The 17,284-nt window shown below is 42.7% G+C and overlaps 1 protein-coding gene across 1 annotated transcript in view; it reads right to left on the minus strand.

Annotated features, from left to right (window-relative positions):
- LOC128706416 (calpain-B) overlaps nt 1–15,028 on the minus strand; it is a 62,654-nt gene extending 47,626 nt beyond the window's left edge. The window contains exon 1 of the mRNA XM_070096432.1: nt 15,011–15,028. The gene's annotated coding sequence lies outside the window, so the exon portion shown is untranslated. The remainder of the gene's footprint in view (nt 1–15,010) is intronic.
- Nucleotides 15,029–17,284: the final 2,256 nt, after the last annotated feature.

Here is a 17,284-nt window from a genome sequence, read left to right on the forward strand (position 1 = left end):
AGAAATCTAGAATATATTTAGGTGGGTTAGGCTAAAATAAATTGTTCTTGTTATAATAAGGTTAGGTAAGTTTTCTAAGATTCTTTTGATGCAAAATTAAAAATTTTTACATTAACATTAATGAAAAAACATATCTTTAAACGTATAAGAGAAAATTTCAGAAAGAACTTAATTTTAAATGAGTTCTTGCAATTGACCAGTTTTACATATTCGGCACGACATATATATATATATATATATATATATATATATATATATATATATATATATATATATATATATATATATATATACCTTGACATACCTTTTGGTGTAAACATCATTTGTCCCTGTTAGAACTGCTTTTCATTGTTAATTTTAAGAATATATGTGTGTTTATATACACACCTATGTAAATTAATAGGTATTCCCATAGAAATAAGTCGCGGTGATTTTACTGGGTTATTTTAGGTTGAATTAACGTAATGTACACTATAAATGCCTATGTAAAGTTTTCCTGATGGGCAACTGCCACAACTTGCGTCATTATGTGCTAGAAGGCGATAAAATTAACGAATTCAGAAACAAGCCACTCGGAAATGTTCAAGAAATGTTTAAGTATTGTATCCATTCTGGAAAAATACCCTGACTTTGCTCACTGCAAATAAAGCATTACCACTTTGTATGTGACTAAATTAATGTCTGCATAAATAACTCATGATCGTGACAGGATATAAACTCTGCGGTCCAATCCCTGGACCCATTATGTACCTCTGTAATCCTTTGACTACCACCCACAGGATGGGTATCGGTTGCATAATAAAGATGTTAAATTAACTACGTGCCCATGGCGTGTGTGTGCCGTAGTGACTACCGTGAAAATTTTGTGTGCACCAAAAACCTAAATAAAAACATACAAGCAGACGCTTTGTCTTGTGAGTTTATTTACCGAGTTCTATGACCCCTACGGGTTTAGCGCTTATCTATGAATATACACTATTTTTGATTGGTAGGGTACAGGGACAGTCGAAGAATTTTAAATCTATCAAAACAATCATCTATAGTATGGAATAAAAAGGTACAGTACCGTAACTGGAGCAACACGCAAATAAACGACGTTTCGGTCCGACTTGGACCATTAACTAGTCACACACAAGCAAGAAAGGATGGCAGTGGTCATATATTCGCCAGGAATGAAGTCCTGACATGGGTCTTTTCCAGATGGTGACCCGTCACTGGCTATGGCGGGGGCAGACCTGTGACAAGGATTCGGTGAGTTCTCTTCAGCACAGGTGGTGTGCTGTAACAGTTAGCTACAACCGTCGTAGACGACCTGTAACTGGGGCACAGCACGTCTTCGGTGTAAGTGGTGTCTTGGGTCCGGTGTGTACGATGGTGCGAGTTATCTCCAACTCAACAGACTCGTCTGCTGCATTCCCTACTCATACAGAGCTCGTAGGGAGAAGCGGAAATGCTGGCGCAGGAAGATTCAGGGTTAAATCTCTGGTATCTCAGAGCCGGTGTTCTCGCTGGTATGAGGCTCTCGACTCTCAGAAGCTCGCTCCATTTCAGCGATTCCTGGCACTCGGACAGCAGCCTGAGTGACTCGAGAGGTTCTCTGAAGGTCTGGGGAGGTTGGGATAAGCACGATAGGGAGAGAGTATATATACAGAGAGGTCGCACCCGGGAGCAGTAGAAGAGGAAGTAGTAGTATAATTGCAGTAGTGGTAGAGGTAGTGGTAATAATAGTACTAGTAGTAATTGTAGTAATAGTATAAGTAGTGCAACAGTAGCAGAGGCGGCAGAAAAAAGGGAATAGTGATAGTGACATACGAATCAGAGAGTGGAGTGCTAGTGAAGCAATAACAGTAGTACTTGTATTAGCAAAGCTGTGTATAAGGGATTATTCAATATGACGTCTGTGAAAGTCAGAAGAATGGCAGACATTTTTGGTAGAGGAGCAGTCAATAGGATGACTGTGATCTCTAATATGACAGAAAAGAGTATTGTTAGTGTCGGCAAGTCTAACACTTCTGTGCTCTTTAAGTCTGTCAGAAAGAGAGTGGCCAATTTCTCCAAAGTATTGGAGAGGACAACAGCAGGAAACGAAGTAGACTTCGGAAGCATCGTCCTCTCGTTCTATTGCTCCTGTGCCCTCCCACCTTAACTTCCCGCAGAAAGTTTGCATAAATGGGGAGAAATCAGGCTGGGGAAGCGTCACGAGCGGTGTTCCACAGGGGTCAGTGTTGGGCCCCCTGTTGTTCACAATCTACATAAACGACACTGATGAGGGCATAAAGAGTGATATAAGCAAGTTTGCCGATGACACCAAAATAGGCCGTCGAATTCATTCTGACGAGTACATTAGAGCACTCCAGGAAGCTTTGAATAGACTGATGCAGTGGTTGGAGAAGTGGCAGATGCAGTTTAATATAGACAAATGCAAAGTTCTAAACATTGGACAGGAAAATAACCATGCCACATATAAACTAAATAATGGAGATCTTAATACTACTGATTGCGAAAAGGATTTGGGAGTTCTGGTTAGCAGTAATCTGAAACCAAGACAACAGTGAATAAGTGTTCGCAATAAAGCTAACAGAATCCTTGGCTTCATATCAAGAAGCATAAATAATAGGAGTCCTCAAGTTGTTCTTCAACTCTATATATCCTTGGTTAGGCCTCATCTAGATTATGCTGCACAGTTTTAGTCACCGTATTACAGAATGGATATAAATGCTCTGGAAACCGTACAGAGGAGGATGACAAAGTTGATCCCATGTATCAGAAATCTTGGTTTGCTTACGTGTCTTTCTAAACCAACTTGTCGGTATTCATTACCAAGGTTTATACCATCAGAAATCTTCCCTATGAGGACAGGCTGAGGGCCCTGAATCTGCACTCTCTAGAAAGAAGTAGAATTAGGGGGGATATTGCTGAGGTGTATAAATGGAAGACAGGAATAAATAAAGGGGATGTAAATAGCGTGCTGAAAATATCTAGCCTAGACAGGACTCGCAGAAATGGTTTTAAACTGGAAAAATTCAGATTCAGGAAGGATATACGAAATACTGGTTTGGTAATAGAGTTGTGGATGAGTGGAACAAACTCCCGAGTATAGTTACAGAGGCTAAAACGTTGTGTAGTTTAAAAAATAGGTTAGATAAATACATGAATGGGTGTAAGTTGGACCTGATTAGCTTGTGCTGCTAGGTCAGTTGCAGTGTTCCTTCCTTAAGTGAATGTTACTTGACCTGACTAGGTTGGGGCATTGGCGTAAGCCGGTAGGAGACTTGGACCTGCCTCGCATGGGCCAGCAGGCCTGCTGCAGTGTTCCTTCTTTCTTATATTCTTATGTATGACTAGTTAATGATCCAAGTCATACCGAAACGTCGTCATAAGTTTCATTCTCATATACGTGGTATAACTTCACTGGAAAACCGGAAGAGGAAATATGTAGATAGGAAAGATTTTTTGATAACAACGGGAAGCACAATGTGATAACATCACATTTCGAAGAAAACATTTTAAAATATATACTAAGAAGTATGTGCATTATCAACTACAAAGCGCATATCTGATTCCTCCAAAAAATTTTTTTGTTTTTGTAAGATTTTAAAATGTTTTGTTTTTGTAAGATTTTATTTTAAAATTTGTGGCTGGTTTTACTTCTTTTTTCTTCTTCTATACACTGGTGTTTTTTTTTTTTTTTTTTTTTTGGAAATGAAATATATAGCTGTTATAACCTTCGTGTAGTCGATACCTTGAAGCCAGATTAATCAACCAACCTAAACTCCACTGAGTCACATGACCAACACCAGCGCCACAAAGTTCCACTGAGTCACATGACCAACACCAGCACCACAAAGTTCCACTGAGTCACATGACCAACACCAGCGCCACAAAGTTCCACTGAGTCACATGACCAACACCAGCGCCACAAAGTTCCACTGAGTCACATGACCAACACCAGCACCACAAAGTTCCACTGAGTCACATGACCAACACCAGCACCACAAAGTTCCACTGAGTCACATGACCAACACCAGCGCCACAAAGTTCCACTGAGTCACATGACCAACACCAGCGCCACAAAGTTCCACTGAGTCACATGACCAACACCAGCGCCACAAAGTTCCACTGAGTCACATGACCAACACCAGCACCACAAAGTTCCACTGAGTCACATGACCAACACCAGCACCACAAAGTTCCACTGAGTCACATGACCAACACCAGCGCCACAAAGTTCCACTGAGTCACATGACCAACACCAGCGCCACAAAGTTCCACTGAGTCACATGACCAACACCAGCGCCACAAAGTTCCACTGAGTCACATGACCAACACCAGCGCCACAAAGTTCCACTGAATCACATGACCAACACCAGCGCCACAAAGTTCCACTGAGTCACATGACCAACACCAGCGCCACAAAGTTCCACTGAGTCACATGACCAACACCAGCGCCACAAAGTTCCACTGAGTCACATGACCAACACCAGCACCACAAAGTTCCACTAAATCACATGACCAACACCAGCGCCACAAAGTTCCACTGAGTCACATGACCAACACCAGCGCCACAAAGTTCCACTGAGTCACATGACCAACACCAGCGCCACAAAGTTCCACTGAGTCACATGACCAACACCAGCGCCACAAAGTTCCACTGAGTCACATGACCAACACCAGCGCCACAAAGTTCCACTGAGTCACATGACCAACACCAGCGCCACAAAGTTCCACTGAGTCACATGACCAACACCAGCGCCACAAAGTTCCACTGAGTCACATGACCAACACCAGCGCCACAAAGTTCCACTGAGTCACATGACCAACACCAGCGCCACAAAGTTCCACTGAGTCACATGACCAACACCAGCGCCACAAAGTTCCACTGAGTCACATGACCAACACCAGCGCCACAAAGTTCCACTGAATCACATGACCAACACCAGCGCCACAAAGTTCCACTGAGTCACATGACCAACACCAGCGCCACAAAGTTCCACTGAGTCACATGACCAACACCAGCGCCACAAAGTTCCACTGAGTCACATGACCAACACCAGCGCCACAAAGTTCCACTGAGTCACATGACCAACACCAGCACCACAAAGTTCCACTGAGTCACATGACCAACACCAGCACCACAAAGTTCCACTGAGTCACATGACCAACACCAGCGCCACAAAGTTCCACTGAGTCACATGACCAACACCAGCGCCACAAAGTTCCACTGAGTCACATGACCAACACCAGCGCCACAAAGTTCCACTGAGTCACATGACCAACACCAGCGCCACAAAGTTCCACTGAATCACATGACCAACACCAGCGCCACAAAGTTCCACTGAGTCACATGACCAACACCAGCGCCACAAAGTTCCACTGAGTCACATGACCAACACCAGCGCCACAAAGTTCCACTGAGTCACATGACCAACACCAGCGCCACAAAGTTCCACTGAGTCACATGACCAACACCAGCGCCACAAAGTTCCACTGAGTCACATGACCAACACCAGCGCCACAAAGTTCCACTGAGTCACATGACCAACACCAGCGCCACAAAGTTCCACTGAGTCACATGACCAACACCAGCGCCACAAAGTTCCACTGAGTCACATGACCAACACCAGCGCCACAAAGTTCCACTGAGTCACATGACCAACACCAGCGCCACAAAGTTCCACTGAGTCACATGACCAACACCAGCGCCACAAAGTTCCACTGAATCACATGACCAACACCAGCGCCACAAAGTTCCACTGAGTCACATGACCAACACCAGCGCCACAAAGTTCCACTGAGTCACATGACCAACACCAGCGCCACAAAGTTCCACTGAGTCACATGACCAACACCAGCGCCACAAAGTTCCACTGAGTCACATGACCAACACCAGCACCACAAAGTTCCACTGAGTCACATGACCAACACCAGCACCACAAAGTTCCACTGAGTCACATGACCAACACCAGCGCCACAAAGTTCCACTGAGTCACATGACCAACACCAGCGCCACAAAGTTCCACTGAGTCACATGACCAACACCAGCGCCACAAAGTTCCACTGAGTCACATGACCAACACCAGCGCCACAAAGTTCCACTGAATCACATGACCAACACCAGCGCCACAAAGTTCCACTGAGTCACATGACCAACACCAGCGCCACAAAGTTCCACTGAGTCACATGACCAACACCAGCGCCACAAAGTTCCACTGAGTCACATGACCAACACCAGCGCCACAAAGTTCCACTGAGTCACATGACCAACACCAGCGCCACAAAGTTCCACTGAGTCACATGACCAACACCAGCGCCACAAAGTTCCACTGAGTCACATGACCAACACCAGCGCCACAAAGTTCCACTGAGTCACATGACCAACACCAGCACCACAAAGTTCCACTGAGTCACATGACCAACACCAGCACCACAAAGTTCCACTGAGTCACATGACCAACACCAGCGCCACAAAGTTCCACTGAGTCACATGACCAACACCAGCGCCACAAAGTTCCACTGAGTCACATGACCAACACCAGCGCCACAAAGTTCCACTGAGTCACATGACCAACACCAGCGCCACAAAGTTCCACTGAGTCACATGACCAACACCAGCGCCACAAAGTTCCACTGAATCACATGACCAACACCAGCGCCACAAAGTTCCACTGAGTCACATGACCAACACCAGCGCCACAAAGTTCCACTGAGTCACATGACCAACACCAGCGCCACAAAGTTCCACTGAGTCACATGACCAACACCAGCGCCACAAAGTTCCACTGAGTCACATGACCAACACCAGCGCCACAAAGTTCCACTGAGTCACATGACCAACACCAGCGCCACAAAGTTCCACTGAGTCACATGACCAACACCAGCGCCACAAAGTTCCACTGAGTCACATGACCAACACCAGCACCACAAAGTTCCACTGAGTCACATGACCAACACCAGCACCACAAAGTTCCACTGAGTCACATGACCAACACCAGCACCACAAAGTTCCACTGAGTCACATGACCAACACCAGCGCCACAAAGTTCCACTGAGTCACATGACCAACACCAGCGCCACAAAGTTCCACTGAATCACATGACCAACACCAGCGCCACAAAGTTCCACTGAGTCACATGACCAACACCAGCTCCACAAAGTTCCACTGAGTCACATGACCAACACCAGCGCCACAAAGTTCCACTGAGTCACATGACCAACACCAGCGCCACAAAGTTCCACTGAGTCACATGACCAACACCAGCACCACAAAGTTCCACTGAGTCACATGACCAACACCAGCACCACAAAGTTCCACTGAGTCACATGACCAACACCAGCACCACAAAGTTCCACTGAGTCACATGACCAACACCAGCGCCACAAAGTTCCACTGAGTCACATGACCAACACCAGCGCCACAAAGTTCCACTGAGTCACATGACCAACACCAGCGCCACAAAGTTCCACTGAGTCACATGACCAACACCAGCGCCACAAAGTTCCACTGAGTCACATGACCAACACCAGCGCCACAAAGTTCCACTGAGTCACATGACCAACACTAGCGCCACAAAGTTCCACTGAGTCACATGACCAACACCAGCGCCACAAAGTTCCACTGAGTCACATGACCAACACCAGCGCCACAAAGTTCCACTGAGTCACATGACCAACACTAGCGCCACAAAGCTCCACTATAAATTTTCCTGTTTATCCACAGACAAAATACCACCGCAGTGAGACATCACAGTGCAATTATTTCCCAATTGCTTCCGTTAACCTTCATAGCTGTCTTCAAGGGAACGGGAGCCTCGATGCTGGTGACGGGCTCTTGATCCATTGATTTTAAGCTACCCTCTCCTAAACTGAATGAATCTGATTGCTCCCATTATCCAGGTGTTGTATGACCCTTACGAGTTCAGGGCTTCATTTTAATAACAATCATAATAATACAATTATTATTATTATTATTATTATTATTATTATTATTATTATTATTATTATTATTATTATTATTATTATTATTATTATTATTACAATACACTAAGACCGAAAAATTGAAACCTACCAATGATGTACAGAATCCAATAGTTCTTTCTTTATGTTAGTAAAGCCGCAGATTTGAACTTACACAATGAAAGATCACTCTGAACCTTCCTCTAAGTAAGACACTCCAGCAGTAAAAGTTTGAAGCCAATCAGAAAAGGAATTCTAAAGTAACTGCATGTATATCAGTAAAAAAATGTTTAGTGGACAATTGGAAAATTGAGACCTGTGTGTGTAATGCAATACCCGTGTTAGTAAATTTTCATAATTGTACCAACACAGCCTAAACTTAGGGGTTATCATCATTATAAGATATATCAGCTATTAATTATTCAAACCGTTCAGAGGTGGCACACTCAAAATATTTCACATGAAATCATTGTCTTAAAACTAATATTGACAAACTGGCACTCATACACTTCAATAACCATCCCAACCTTACTTGAAGTAGGATATACAACTGTTAAACTTTTTTAAGTTATCAAGTGACAGAAGGGCACCTGCACTTGCGGTGGAAATTTGAAGACGATCAGATAAGGCGTTCTCAAGGTATAAATGAAAACCTTTAATGAAGGAACAAACGAAAACTTAAAAATAAGCACTGAAAGGTACCCCTTCGGAGATACTAAATAATAAAAAAAAATAATTACCGGGTGAATTTCTGGTCGGTCAGCAATCCGAAAAGTGTATCCGAGCATTCCACAAGCCCAACTGCCTCTACTTTAATGTACTTCAAATTCTAAAGCACCAAGGGTGAATGGTAGTACATTAAAACGTTATACTTGTCTTCTGTACACAATTAAGAATAATACCTAAAAGAAAGATTAACGTAGTTTTTGTATATACAGTACTTTAAAATATATGCCTAAAATACTGGTATGGGTATATATATATATATATATATATATATATATATATATATATATATATATATATATATATATATATATATATATAGAGAGAGAGAGAGAGAGAGAGAGAGAGAGAGAGAGATACATTGTTGATATAAAGGTGGCATATAAGGTCCATGTTGTTACGTGTGTATCACCGATAATAAGGCGAAAATCTCACCCAGCTGGAGTTTACCTGGAGAGAGTTCCGGGGGTCAACGTCCCCGCGGCCCGGTCTGTGACCAGGCCTTCTGGTGGATCAGAGCCTGATCAACCAGACTGTTACTGCTGGCTGCACGCAAACCAACGTACGAGCCACAGCCCTGTTGGTCAGGAACCGACTTTAGGTGCTTGTCCAGTGCCAGCTTGAAAACTGCCAGTGTTATTACTGTTCTTACTGCTGAACAGCGGTTTAGTGCCGAAGAAGGTAGCGTAGGTAGCAATGATACGGCCGTGGACTAGATTGGCTTTAATCGGGTAGGAGTGAGTACACAACGGGCAGTGTGACCGCAAGCCAGTCCGTGGAGGGGGAGTACTTGTGTACGTCAAGTCGGACGGTCCAGGAGTGAGAGAGGGTGGACTGTGCGTCCCACCGACCTAGGTAGGCCTACAGAGGGCAGCACTGAATGCCGCGAAATATGAACTAGTCAGAGCAGACGGCTAGGCTGTGTGCTCTGACAGTACAGGCTGTCTACACCAGGGGTCTGTTGGTAATCCTCCTTATATATGCTGGGAGGCAGTTGAACAGTCTCGGGCCCCTGACACTTATTGTATGGTCTCTTAACGTGCTAGTGACACCCCTGCTTTTCATTGGGGGGATGTTGCGTCGTCTGCCAAGTCTTTTGCTTTCGTAGTGAGTGATTTTCGTGTGCAAGTTCGGTACTAGTCCCTCTAGGATTTTCTAGGTGTATATAATCATGTATCTCTCCCGCCTGCGTTCCAGGGAATACAGGTTTAGGAACCTCAAGCGCTCCCAGTAATTGAGGTGTTTTATCTCCGTTATGCGCGCTGTGAAGGTTCCCTGTACATTTTCTAGGTCAGCAATTTCACCTGCCTTGAAAGGTGCTGTTAGTGTGCAGCAATATTCCAGCCTAGATAGAACAAAGTGACCTGAAGAGTGTCATCATGGGCTTGGCATCCCTAGTTTTGAAGGTTCTCATTATCCATCCTGTCATTTTTATAGCAGATGCGATTGATACAATGTTATGGTCCTTGAAGGTGAGATCCTCCGACATGATCACTCCCAGGTCTTTGACGTTGGTGTTTCGCTCTATTTTGTGGCCAGAATTTGTTTTGTACTCTGATGAAGATTTAATTTCCTCGTGTTTACCATATCTGAGTAATTGAAATTTCTCATCGTTGAACTTCATATTGTTTTCTGCAGCCCACTGAAAGATTTGGTTGATGTCCGCCTGGAGCCTTGCAGTGTCTGCAATGGAAGACACTGTCATGCAGATTCGGGTGTCATCTGCAAAGGAAGACACGGTGCTATGGCTGACATCCTTGTCTATGTCAGATATGAGGATGAGGAACAAGATGGGAGCGAGTACTGTGCCTTGTGGAACAGAGCTTTTCACCGTAGCTGCCTCGGACTTTACTCTGTTGACTACTACTCTCTGTGTTCTGTTAGTGAGGAAATTATAGATCCATCGACCGACTTTTCCTATTATTCCTTTAGCACGCATTTTGTGCGCTATTACGCCATGGTCACACTTGTCGAAGGCTTTTGCAAAGTCTGTATATATTACATCTGCATTCTTTTTGTCTTCTAGTGCATCTAGGACCTTGTCGTAGTGATCCAATAGTTGAGACAGACAGGAGCGACCTGTTCTAAACCCATGTTGCCCTGGGTTGTGTAACTGATGGGTTTCTAGATGGGTGGTGATCTTGCTTCTTAGGACCCTTTCAAAGATTTTTATGATATGGGATGTCAGTGCTATCGGTCTGTAGTTCTTTGCTGTTGCTTTACTGCCCCCTTTGTGGAGTGGGGCTATGTTTGTTGTTTTTAGTAACTGTGGGACGACCCCCGTGTCCAGCTCCTCAGAGCTGGGGCGTGTGCCCAAAATACAGCAGGCATTACCCCTTTGAACAGCCGCACTGAGCCGCTGGAACAGAAAACTAGCTGCCCTGGGATCCCTAGTTACCCTGATGAGTCTTTTTCCCAGCTCCTTAAGGAATTTAGATGCACTGTTTCCCCATGAGCCAAGGGTCTCTGAGCCTATGGGAACAAACATATAATGATGGGCAAGTTCTCCATGTTTTCTAGACTTTTGGGACTCCCTGAAGCTGGTAGCTGCCCCTCCTTCCTCCCTGGTGTATTGGAGATAGGTATCAGCCAAGGTAGATGCACATGTATAGTCCCACACCACCTGCTTCCCATCTGTCCAGGCTTGAAGGGTGATACCGTCTGGACGCTTCTGGCTGCCATCAGATCGGCATAGCTGGGGTGGCTCCCTTACTGCTGGGCATCCAGCTGTTGTGAGGCTCCTCTTGATGTTATTAACCTCCTCATGTCTTGCAATCTTTCTCTCGGATTTACGGCACACGAGACCATGGTACCCGAATCGGTCTGCTGCTATATATATATATATATATATATATATATATATATATATATATATATATATATATATATATATATATACCAGGTGCCTGTCAATCCCAAATCTTACCTACTTTCTGAGATGCTCCCCAGCCTTCAGCAGTCGAAAACTCAAGGAATATGACTCTCTCCTAAAGACCATGCTAGAGAGTGTATTGAATCTTTCCCTTGAAGATGGACAGTGATTGCAAGCATCACTTCCGGTCAGGCTTGGGAGGCTAGGAGTACGCAAATCCTCCCAGATTGCTCAACCAGCTTTCCTATCCTCTTCCATAGCATCAAACGAGTTGATAAGACAAATTCTTCCTGATAACCTCAGTGACTCAGCAGGAATTCAGGACTCTAGCTATGCCAGTGCCATCACTGAATGGGAGACTCTTGCTGCTCCAGCACCAAACCCCAGTGCAGCACTGGCTCACAGTCAAGCTGGGATGGCCCGATTGCTGAAAAGGTGTTTGCCAACATGCTCAGGGCTGCAACATCAGATAGGGAGACTGCCCGTCTCCAGGCTGTGAGTGCACCTCACTCCGGGGACTTCCTCCAAACAGTTCCCATATCGGCAATGGGAACGCGACTCGACCCTAAGACCCTCCGTATTGCAGTGGCTCTGCGCCTTGCTGCCCCAATTCACACAGAATATATGTGTATTTCGGTGAAGCGCAAGCAGACCAATACGGTCTACATGGTCTTAACTGTTCCAAAACCAAGGGCTGGCATGCAAGACACAACGAGGTCAACGACATCATAAAGAGAACCCTTGCTACAGCTGGATGCCCAGCCGAGAGGGAGCCCTGATCACTAGCAGCCAACAATACCCACAATCCAGCAAACCGCCCCGACGGGATCACCATCTATCCTTGGAAGAATGGCAAGCTCTTAGCATGGGACTATACCAGTGTGTCCACACTGGCTGACACCTACATCCATCACAGTGTTGGGCGACAGGGAGGAGCTGCTGACTACAGGGAGGAGTACAAGATCAGCAAGTACAGGGACATAAGCCAACAGTATCAATTTGTCCCAGTGGGATCAGAGACCTTGGGATCATGGGGAAAAAATGCCACACGTTTCCTCCAAGAATTGGGTTCCAGACTCATCGACACCACCAGGGACCCAAGGGCAGCCACTTTCATGTTCCAGCGCCTCAGCGTAGCCATCCAAAGGGGAAATGCTTGCTGCACACTTGGCTCGCGTCCGGCTTCAGAGGAGCTGGAGGAAATTCATGATTTTTAATACATTGTACCATTGTATTCATGTTTGTGTTTTTCTGCACATGTATTCTGTTTATCAATATATATATATATATTATATATATATATATATTATATATATTATATATATATATATATATATATATATATAATATATATTTTTTTTTTTTCAACAAGTCGGCCGTCTCCCACCGAGGCAGGGTGACCCAAAAAAGAAAGAAAATCCCCAAAAAGAAAAATACTTTCATCATCATTCAACACTTTCACCACACTCGCACATTATCACTGTTTTTGCAGAGGTGCTCAGAATACAACAGTCTAGAAGCATACACATATAAAGATACACAACATATCCCTCCAAACTGCCAATATCCCAAACCCCTCCTTTAAAGTGCATGCATTGTACTTCCCATTTCCAGGACTCAAGTCCGACTATATGAAAATAACCGGTTTCCCTGAATCCCTTCACTAAATATTACCCTGCTCACACTCCAACAGATCGTCAGGTCCCAAGTACCATTCGTCTCCATTCACTCCTATCTATAATATATATATATATATATATATATATATATATATATATATATATATATATATATATATATATATATATATATATATATATATATATATATATATATATATATATATATATATATATATATATATATATATATATATATATATATATTATACATTAACAGGGACTCCAGTGTCAGTAAGTAACATTGACTTTACAGGCTTATCCTAAGTTATTCTAAGTTATCCTTAGCTAAACTGAACAATATAGTACTTCTTACGTACCTATAACACGTATGCCTTCAACACTATTGTATTTGTATGCTACGTACCCAAAAACTGAATAAAAACTTGCCACATCTCGGTGTACACTGAGATGTGGCATGCCTCACTTTACTACCTCACAACCTCACCTTCCTCCCCTCCTCGAGGCTGCCACATGCACGCCAAGGACAGCAGCTCCAGCTATGTTGGAATGAAACCTCAGAAACCCCCATAGCCTTAAGCAATGGAATACTTAACGATATCCTCATTATCCTGTTGTAAGTTTCCCATCTCTGGCTGACAGATTTTAACAACTTGTATGAATAGAATAGGGCAGCAGTACACCTTTGTTATCAGTTTTGCTACCAAAAAAAAATCATTCACTACCTACACTAAACAAGTGACTGATTCAGTTAACTGTGTCTATGTAATCTGCTTATTCTTCACCCAGACTCAAGCTTTTAATAGTTCCTTTTCATTTGTAAACAGTAACAGTGCTTAATATGTACATACCTGGAGTGTACCTGGAGAGGGTATGCTCCAGGTATACTCCAGGTATACTTCAACGCCCCCGCGGCCCGGTCTGAGAGAAAGCCTCGTGGTGAATCAGGGTCTGATCAACCGGGCTGTTACTGCTGGTCGCAGCCTACAATACATTATACAGTTCAGTATTTATTTTAAATGTTAATGTTGATCACTACAAGAAAGGTGCCTTGATGTCGGTGAGGGGAAGTTCTTGATCCAGGTCGGTAATTTGAAGCTGATCGTAAGTAAGTAAGTAAGTAAGTAAGTAAGTTTATTCAGGTATACACATATACAGTTACATAGAATTATCATACATAGCAGCATATGTGTAGAGAACCTAGGATAACCCAAAAAAGTCAGACAGAGTGACTTATTTCCATTGGGGTCCTTTTTATTTCCACATTATCAAAATATATCTCAATAGTGACAAAAATTCAGAGTTTCAGCAGTGATGTAGACTATAGACCTATTTGTCACTGGTAAAGCCTATTAGGTAGATTCACGAATAGTTCAGTTTTTTTACCGACCACAATTTTTTCGCTTCTAGAGAAAGACCAAATTTGTTGCCTACTGACTGCACTGAACCTGGATTAAACAACAACAAAAAAAAAAAACTGTTTTTTGATTATTAACCCGGGAGGGTTAATGAACTAGGATAACCCAAGAAAGACAAACAATGTAGTGCATTGTCCTTGGGGGGTCCTAAGAATCCTCCAAGGATGCGACTCACATTCATTTATTTACTTTACGGGCAGAAAGTTTTAATTAATCAGGAGACCTGTCATTTCGGAAAGTAATTCTTGTTATTGTAGGAAAAGGCAGAGACATATTTGCAGAGGGAAAACTACTCGAGGTTTGTCTATTTACAATCTGGATCCTTAAGGACTATAAACAGCCGAACAATGCGGATATACACCAACTTTTGTTAATAATGTCAAGAATACTCGAACGCTTACAAAATTAAACATTTCGATCCACAACACTGTAGACTGACACTTATCATGGTCAGTTATGTTTAATACACTTGTAACAGACACTTCAACACTGATATGAATGGTAAACACTTGCAGTTGCAACACTTGTTATAATACAACTAGATGAAAGCTCTTCCACTCTGGTGGCCTTGGAATATTAGTAGACAGGCATTTTAATCTGTAATTATCTTCTGAAAGCAAGTAAACTTTTAAATGTAAACTTTAATACGGTTTGTGGATTCTTATTACAATATATTTTGTAAGTGTGAGTTTAGAAACGTTTATAGTAATACATGCAATGATTGTTTTTGCCTCTATATAATAAATTTTCCCAGAGAAGCATCAAAGAAAACGATTCTTAGTTGCTATTTTCTCTAGCTCGTTGAGGCGAAACATTTATAAAAAGTGACTATTGTCTTTCGCGCATTAAGTTATTGAATTATGAGGATAAAAAGTAGTGATAGACGTTAATCACTTGATGAAAAATTTTGGAAGTTTACTTTAATCATTATTTTAGGAAGTGAAATATATTTGCTAGGTATCGTGCCATTACATTGTAACTATGTAACACAAGGGCCCTAATGAATTTTTTATTATTGATATTAAAAAGTTAGCGCTAGACCCATATGGATTATACAGTGCTGTCGTGTGGTAATGTGTAAGGGTAGGTGTTAGTAAAGCTAGGATTAGTGCAGGTGCAAAATTAATGTCAGACTTAGTGCAATAGTTTCTGTTGAAAATCCAAAGAGTGAACTGACGTTAAAGGCTGGACTTTGGGCAAGATCAATTAGAGGACCACGTCTTAATGTTGAACATATCACAATTAATTCTTCGTGTTCTTTGATAAGATAATCTGTTAAGATATGGTGAGTCTAAAGCTTGGTTTGGCAGTATTCATAGAAAGTTACTGTGCCTCTCCAGGTGGTAGCCATGTGTGAGTTGTGCGTCTGATCTGTCATCGTGAGACCATGGTTTCCTCACACCCCACAGTGATGGAAAGATGCCCAGAAATCTAATTGTGGTTTGACGAAAAATAATTGGTTGTGTTAATGTTGTTGCGAACGACTTCAGTTGTTGAAAGAATACTGGAAAATAATAATAAAAATAATCTTTATTTTTACTAGTACATGTACAATGTATAGAAGCCTAGCTGACATCAGTGACATACTACTACTATACAGAAAGTCCCTAACACAGTGCAGAATATTTCGGGCAAATTAGGTCAGTTTTATCCCCAGGATGAGATCCACACCAGTCGACTAACACCCAGGTACCTCTTTTACTGCTAGTTGAACAGAGACAGTAGGTGTCTTGAGGAAACAAGTCCTAATTTCCCACCCGTACCGGGGATCAAACCACGGACTTCAACATGTGAGCTGAATGCACTAATAATAGAAAGGTAGGTTGTGAACAGCAGATCGAGAGACTGAGTCAGCTCATTCATTGCCATGAGTATGAGTGCATCCAGAGATCCAGCTGATAACGATTGCTTTTGTGCTTGCATATGCGACATAACTATTTTATGTACGAAATACAACGAGATGTGCTGATAGGTAAGACATATGCAACAGTTAGGTATCTTTATTTCGAAACGTTTCGCCTACACAATAGGCTTCTTCAGTCGAGTACAGAAAAGTTGATAGAAGCAGAAGATACTTGAGGACGATGTAATCAGTCCATCACCCTTGAAGTTTTGAGGTGGTCAGTCCCTCAGTCTGGAGAAGAGTATTGTTCCATAGTCTGAAACAATATTGTTTCAGACTATGGAACAATACTCTTCTCCAGGCTGAGGGGCTGACCACCTCAAAACTTCAAGGGTGATGGACTGATTACATCGTCTTCAAGTATCTTCTGCTTCTATCAACTTTTCTGTACTCGACTGAAGAAGCCTATTGTGTAGGCGAAACGTTTCGAAATAAAGATACCTAACTGTTGCATGTGTCTTACCTAACAACCTGACGGTATTTTATACCATTTTAATGTTCAAAGAGATGTGCTGAGTCGAACTTCTGGATAGTTTGAAGAGGTGGCTTTGCTACAAAATATGTGATAGTAGTGAGTATTGCATACAACTGCCGTGAAATGTTAGCCCACTTTAGTAAATGTTCCTGAATTATTCTATCTTTCATATTAGCTTATTCCATTTGAGTATTTGGAACCGTCGGTGTACATTGCCATAGAATTGAAAATTTTAAAAGAAGAGATAGTAAGAGCTCACAGTGGAGATGTGAGCCTTCGGGTATGAAAGGGGAAGGA

The sequence above is a fragment of the Cherax quadricarinatus genome, chromosome 53 (genome assembly GCF_038502225.1).
Source record: "Cherax quadricarinatus isolate ZL_2023a chromosome 53, ASM3850222v1, whole genome shotgun sequence".
Classification (NCBI taxonomy): domain Eukaryota; kingdom Metazoa; phylum Arthropoda; class Malacostraca; order Decapoda; family Parastacidae; genus Cherax; species Cherax quadricarinatus.